Below are 6,256 nucleotides of genomic sequence, written 5' to 3'. Positions count from 1 at the left end.
TTTTCTTTTATTTCTTTTTTAAAAAATCCTCTTATTGGGGCTTCATACAGCTTTCATCACAATCCATCCATCCATTGTGTCAAGCACATTTGTATATATGTTGCCATCATCATTCTCAAAACATTTTCTTTCTACTTGAACCCTTAGTATCAGTTCCTCATTTCTCCCCCCCCCCCCTGAATTCTCTTTTTAAGACTCAGGGGTGAAGGACTTGAACTTTCAGCCACAGTGATGCCGATATGATGTGATTCTGGTTTCCACTTGCACTCATAGTTGCGGCCCTGCTGGCTGTCCCACAGCTGCTCTCTTGGACAAGTCATGATGCGCTCAGGTGCTGGGGCACCTTGAGGAGTCTGGCTGAGGGCATCTCCTGTGCCATCCTCCTTCTACAATCACCACCACCACCATAACGAAGGTTAGCCGCTCGAAAGAAGTCCTTTGCAGCAGATTTGCCCACGACACTGTGTCGTTTGATTTCTTGACTGCTACCTCCATGCGTGTTGATTCGAGACTCAAGTAAAAGCAAATCCCTGTTGTCAATCCTTTCTCTGTTTATCATGCTGCCGCCTATTGGTCCAGTGGTGAGGATTTTTGTTTTCTTGATGCTAGCATGGTATCCCTACTGAAGGCTGTGGTCCTTGACCTTGGTCAGCGAGGTGTTCAGGTTCTCTCTGTGTTCCACAAGCAGGGTTGTGTCACTGCTTATGGTGGGTTCTTCATGAATCCTGGTGCGTTCTTCTTCAGACAGGCCAGTTCCTTCTCAACTCTGCTGAGCACGTTCATTGAATAAGGATGGTGAGATGATACAGCCCCGACACACACCTTTCCTAAGGCAGAATCCCCTTGTTCTGTTTGTCCCGGTTGGTCTGTGGACGGGATCTGCAAGAGCACAAGGAAGGGTTCTGGCTTTCCTGCTCTTTGCAGTGTTTCCTGTCAAATCCTATTCCATTGTGCAGGTATTTATATCACATCTTGCTACCTGGAGATCATTCAAAGCCCTGGAATTAGGAGGGGAGCCCAGGGGACTGCGTGGGAGAAGAGAGAGCTGCCACCTTGGACTCAAGACTAAAATCTCCTTTTCCCAGTCAGAGCTTCCCAGGCACCTGAGCTTTAGCTCAGTGCAACGAGGCAATGCCAAAGAGACTCCCTGGGGATCCTCAGCTGACGGCCCTAGCTCGAGACGGCCATGGCTTCCTATGATTCTCTGCACACGTGCCCAGGTACATCCCAGGATGAGGTCTAGTCTTCTGTCCAGATGGGAAACCACTAGCTCTGGGCTTCTGGCCCTACAGAGGCCATCTGGGAGTTTGACCTTGAAAGGACTCTGGAGAGGAGAAAGCCTGTACCACAAATATTGGTTTTTCATTATCACAGTAATGAGCCTTTGGCTAAGGATGAAAGAGGTCCAGCTGGCTCCAGGGGAGAGAACCAATTGGTGGCGACGGGCCGGGCCGCCCTGCTGCAGAAGGGTGGGCAAGAAGAGCTCACAGGGTGAAGGCAGAACCTGGAGGTAAGTGGGGGGGGGGGCTGGCTGGGAAGCACAGGCTTCAGTGGTTGATCCAATCCAAACTCCCACCTTTTGCTTCTTTCTTAATCCCTCTGTGCCTCAGTTTCCTTACCTGTCCAAATGCAGATCCTCGTAGAGCCAACCTTCCGGAGCTCTTGTGAGGGCAGAGTATGCGGATGAGTCTGCTCTGTATCAAGTACTTTTCTTGCAAATGGGAGAAGGGGGAGGCTTCCTACTTCCATAAAGAATTAAACCCACCGGGGCAGTTCTACCCTGTCCCACAGAGTCGCTGTGAATTGGCATGGGCTCGATGGCAACCAGTTGTTGTTATTGACTTTCTTAAAAACATCATGCTCTATCCCTTTTCTTCAGCACGATAACCCAATGTTGTCATCCTCTCCAATTGTGATCACAGGAAACCAAGAGGTAACGTGTTCAGCTGGAGGTGAAGCTGCTGTGAGTAGCTCAGGGGAAGGAAATGTACCACATTCTTTTTCATTTTTCTTATTCTTTTTCTGTCGGTTGCTGGAAGTCCCCATCCAAACTGGGCTCGTGTTACCTGCCACTGCGGCCAGTCTTGAGTCATAGAGGTATGTGGGATGGGCAAGTCCCTAGCTTGTGCCCAGGCTTCTGTCCCCTCAGCCTCGCCAGCCACCAGCTCAGACTTGGAGGGCACTAGTCTGTGGTGTAGGCCTAGTGGAAGACTCCCCAGGGGCACCCAGAGCCCAGTGAAGAGGCAAACAGGAGGACTACTACTGATGCTTGAGAGCAGTGTGGTTCAGTGAAAGACTTTTTAATCTCCCATGTGGGCTCCTGGTACCCTGGGACACCTGTTCTTCTCCCATTGTGCCGCATACGCAGCCCCAGGAGTCAGACTCCAAGATAACTAAGGACATTTATCATTCCTTTTAGCCTATTTTTCTTTCTTTTTTAAAAAAAGTTATTTTTGTCTATTATAGTAGGTATTTTTCCCAGAGTTGTAGTAAATCTCCAACTCCAAAAGCTGACTTAACCATCTTAACCATTTTAATTCTATTCTTCCATCAGTTCAGTTGTTATTTATTTATTCATAATAGGTTTATTGGCACGCCCTCCACAGGTCATACAATTTGATGAGCCAATCATATCAAGAGGAGTTGTGTGATCATTAGCACAACCAACTTTAGAACATTTTCTTCTTCCTTGTACTCGTTGGTATTCATTTATTATTTTTTAATTGTGGCAGAAATACACACAACAAAACACTCTACAATCCAACACTTTGACGTGCATGATTCGGTGTCGTTGATGATCCCCTTGGTGTTATGCAGTCATTGTCGATATCCCAATGTTTCCACCACCAGGAACATAAATGCAAGGCCCCCCAGGCAGAAACTCTTCCTTCTTCACCCACAGTAACCGTGGGCCAAGTTTAGTTTCTTTATTTTTTTTAGTAGTTTTCTTGATATAATATTCACATATCATACATTTCCATGGTTAAATCACTTTTGAAAAGAGTTTGATATACATAATCACAATTAGTTCTTTTAAAAAAATCATTTTATTGGGGCTCATACAGCTCTTATCACAATCCATACATCCATCCATTGTGTTAAGCACATTTGTATATTTGTTGCCATCATCATTCTCAAAGCATTTGCTTTCTACTTTAGTCCTTGGTATCAGCTCCTCATTTTTTGCCTCCTTCCCCACTCCCCCTTCCCTCATGAACCCTTGATAATTTCTAAATTATTATTTTGTCATATCTTTCACTGTTACCGGATCCTATCAGTACCTCTTGATCACACAGGCCAGTGTGCTTCATCCATGTAGACGTTGTTGTTTCTCAGCTAGATGGCCTCTTGTTTATCTTCAAACCTTTAAGACCCAAGATGCTATATCTTTTGCTAGCCGGGCACCATCAGCTTTCTTCATTACATTTGCTTATTTACCTGTTTTGTCTTCAGTTATCTTGTTGGGAAGGTGAGCATCATGGAATGCCAGTTTAATAGAACAAAGTGTTCTTGAATTGAGGGAGTACTTGACTGGAGGCCCGATGTCCTTAATACTAAACCTATAAATATATGCACATAGATCTGTTTCCCCATCATCATAAATGTATTTTTGTATGTACATACCTGTATTTGACCTCTATAAGTGTCCTTTTCCTCCTAGCTCTTTCCTCTATTTCCTTTTACTTTCCTCTTGTCCCACTATCATGCTCAACCTTCATTTGGGTTTCAGGAATTCCTCTCGGTTATACACAATCAGTTCTTATGCTTCCTCCCACCCCCTTCCCCCTGTTATTTTGTAAATATTGACTGAGATACCTCCTATATAATGCAACTATGTTCATAATTATCACAGTATTTTGACCTCTTAGCAATTTTACCACTATATAACATCCTTCTTGGTCTCAATGATATTTTTCATCTTAAATATTATTTTGGCTGAGTTAAAATTGCTACCCTGGTTTTCTTTGGGGCTCATGTTTGCATACCTTTAGTTTCAACCTTAATTTTTTTATTTCATTTTTTAGAAATTGTGATGTAGCTGGGGGTTTACATTTCAGAGCCTTTCCTTTATGTTCCAGTCTCCACTGCTCACCAGAGTCCTTGCTGGCCTCTCCCCCACGACTCGACTGCCCTTCTCCTCCCGTGACCCATCATCTTCCACGACAACCAGGCCAGCACCCTTCACCCATCTAGCCCCTTCCTCTGTGTCCTCTCCCTCGCCTTCCCCGCAAATTCCAGTCTGTTCCCTTTGGTATCCCGCTTGGTTTTGCTTTCTTTTCTTCCTTGTCATTTTTATTTCCCATTTTTTGTCCTTTTCAGGATGAGCTAAATTCATGCAGCCTAATGTTCTCCAGGCCCATTCTCGCCATGAGATGCTTCATGGTTTCACTCCTGAATTTCATAGGTGGATTATCTCCCGTGGTGGGCGTGACCAACATTTCTTTGTCCATCCTTCTACCCATGGGCATGGAGGGGGTTTCCATCATCTTACTCTGTGCACAGGGCCGCCGTGAACACAGCATGCATGTGTCTGCTCCTGTTTTGATCTTGGAAACCCATAGGGAGGTGAGGGGGCAGTCACTATGAGTCGGCATTGACTCAATGGCAGTGAATTGGATTTTACATTATCACCTTTAAAATTGTAAATGCCATCTCTTGTAGACACTATATTGGTTTTTCTTTTATGAGAGAACAGTTAAATCCATAAAAAAAAAAGTGGATGAGAGCCATGGAAGTGGCTGTGTGTATGTGTGTGTGTGTGTGTGTTTCGCTTTGTGGGAGCATTCCTTGACCTGGTGTTTTTCCACAAACTCACTCATTAGCTACATTCATTCTCTCGTTGAACACATGGAGCTGCATGAGTCAGGTCAACCATGACCGACAACCAATGAAACTCTTTATGTAAACGTTCATCCCCATGAGCTCTCGGTGCTACGCCTTTCTAACCTATCTCTCGCTCCATGTTCCCAGAATCCACCCACTGTGTTTGGTCCGCTTCCTTGATTGGGAGCTGGGTGGCCACAGAAGCAATTTGACTGTGGAGGAAAGAATCCGGAGTCCATCCCCAACGGAAACTCCTTGAAGAAACCGAAGCCCCAAGAGGGGAAGGAGCTTGCCCGGGGCCCAAAAGTGAGCCTGCAGCTGAAGCAAACTGAAGTCCAAGACTGTGGCTGTCAGGCCAGGAGTCAGCTCAAGGCCAACTTCAACTACCTAGCTAGCCATATCAAAGCCAAGGAACATATTCTTCCACCTCACCGAACAGACAGAAAACCATTGCAGAAGACTGTTGATTTCAGTATGGGAAGGCAAATGATGAAGCTTCCAGAAAATGACTCGGGGGAGTAATCCACGGCTTTGAGGTTGGCAAACATGGTAAAAATAGAAAGCACTAATCAAAAAGAAAAACATTGATAAGTTGAACTGCTCAAGCTAAGAATGCTAACATTCACCAAAAGATACCGTGAACAGAGATAACAAGGTTCCTCACAGCACTGTTTGCAACAGGCCGATGGTGGAAACAGCCAAGCTGCCCATCAACAGAGGAGTGGATCAGTAAAACGTGGTCTGGAGCAGCGTTTCCCAAAGTGGGTGATACTGACCCCATGGGGGGGTGGTGCTGGAATGACTGGGGGGTTGCTGCAAATGCAGTGACCTACCTTACTCCTGGATTAAGAGCAACAGTATAGAAGTCTTTCCTTGACAGGGGGGTAATTTCTGAGTAATTTGTTTTCCTGAAAAGGGGACAGTAGGTCAAGCCCATTTTCCTGAAAAGGGGACAGTAGGTCAAGCCCATTTTCCTGAAAAGGGGACAGTAAGTCAAGCCCATTTTCCTGAAAAGGGGACAGTAAGTCAAGCCCCTTTTCCTGAAGAGAGGACAGCAGGTCAAGCCCATTGGGGGCCCCTGGTCTATATGTATAATGGAATTTATTGGACTGTAAAGAAAAATGAAACTCTGATGTACCTTGAAAACACTAGGGGGGTGGGTGGGAGGGGAGGTAAAAGGGAGCTGATGTCAAAGAGTTCAAGAAGGAAGCGGATGTTCTGAAACTGATGGGGTAGCAATTGTACGATGTTGCTTGATGTGATTGAACTGTGGAACCATATGGTATTGGAATCCGCTCCCAATAAAATGAGTTGGGAAAATCAATTAGTTAATCAATAAAGGGACTACTTAAGAAAAGAAACCCTATGGAGTGAACTAAGTCATAGGGGTAAAGGTTATATGACTGTACTTATTTGAAATACCTGGAGTTGG

This window comes from Tenrec ecaudatus, chromosome 18 (assembly GCF_050624435.1).
Source record: "Tenrec ecaudatus isolate mTenEca1 chromosome 18, mTenEca1.hap1, whole genome shotgun sequence".
Lineage (NCBI taxonomy): Eukaryota > Metazoa > Chordata > Mammalia > Afrosoricida > Tenrecidae > Tenrec > Tenrec ecaudatus.
Note: the sequence above shows the minus strand (reverse complement) of the source record.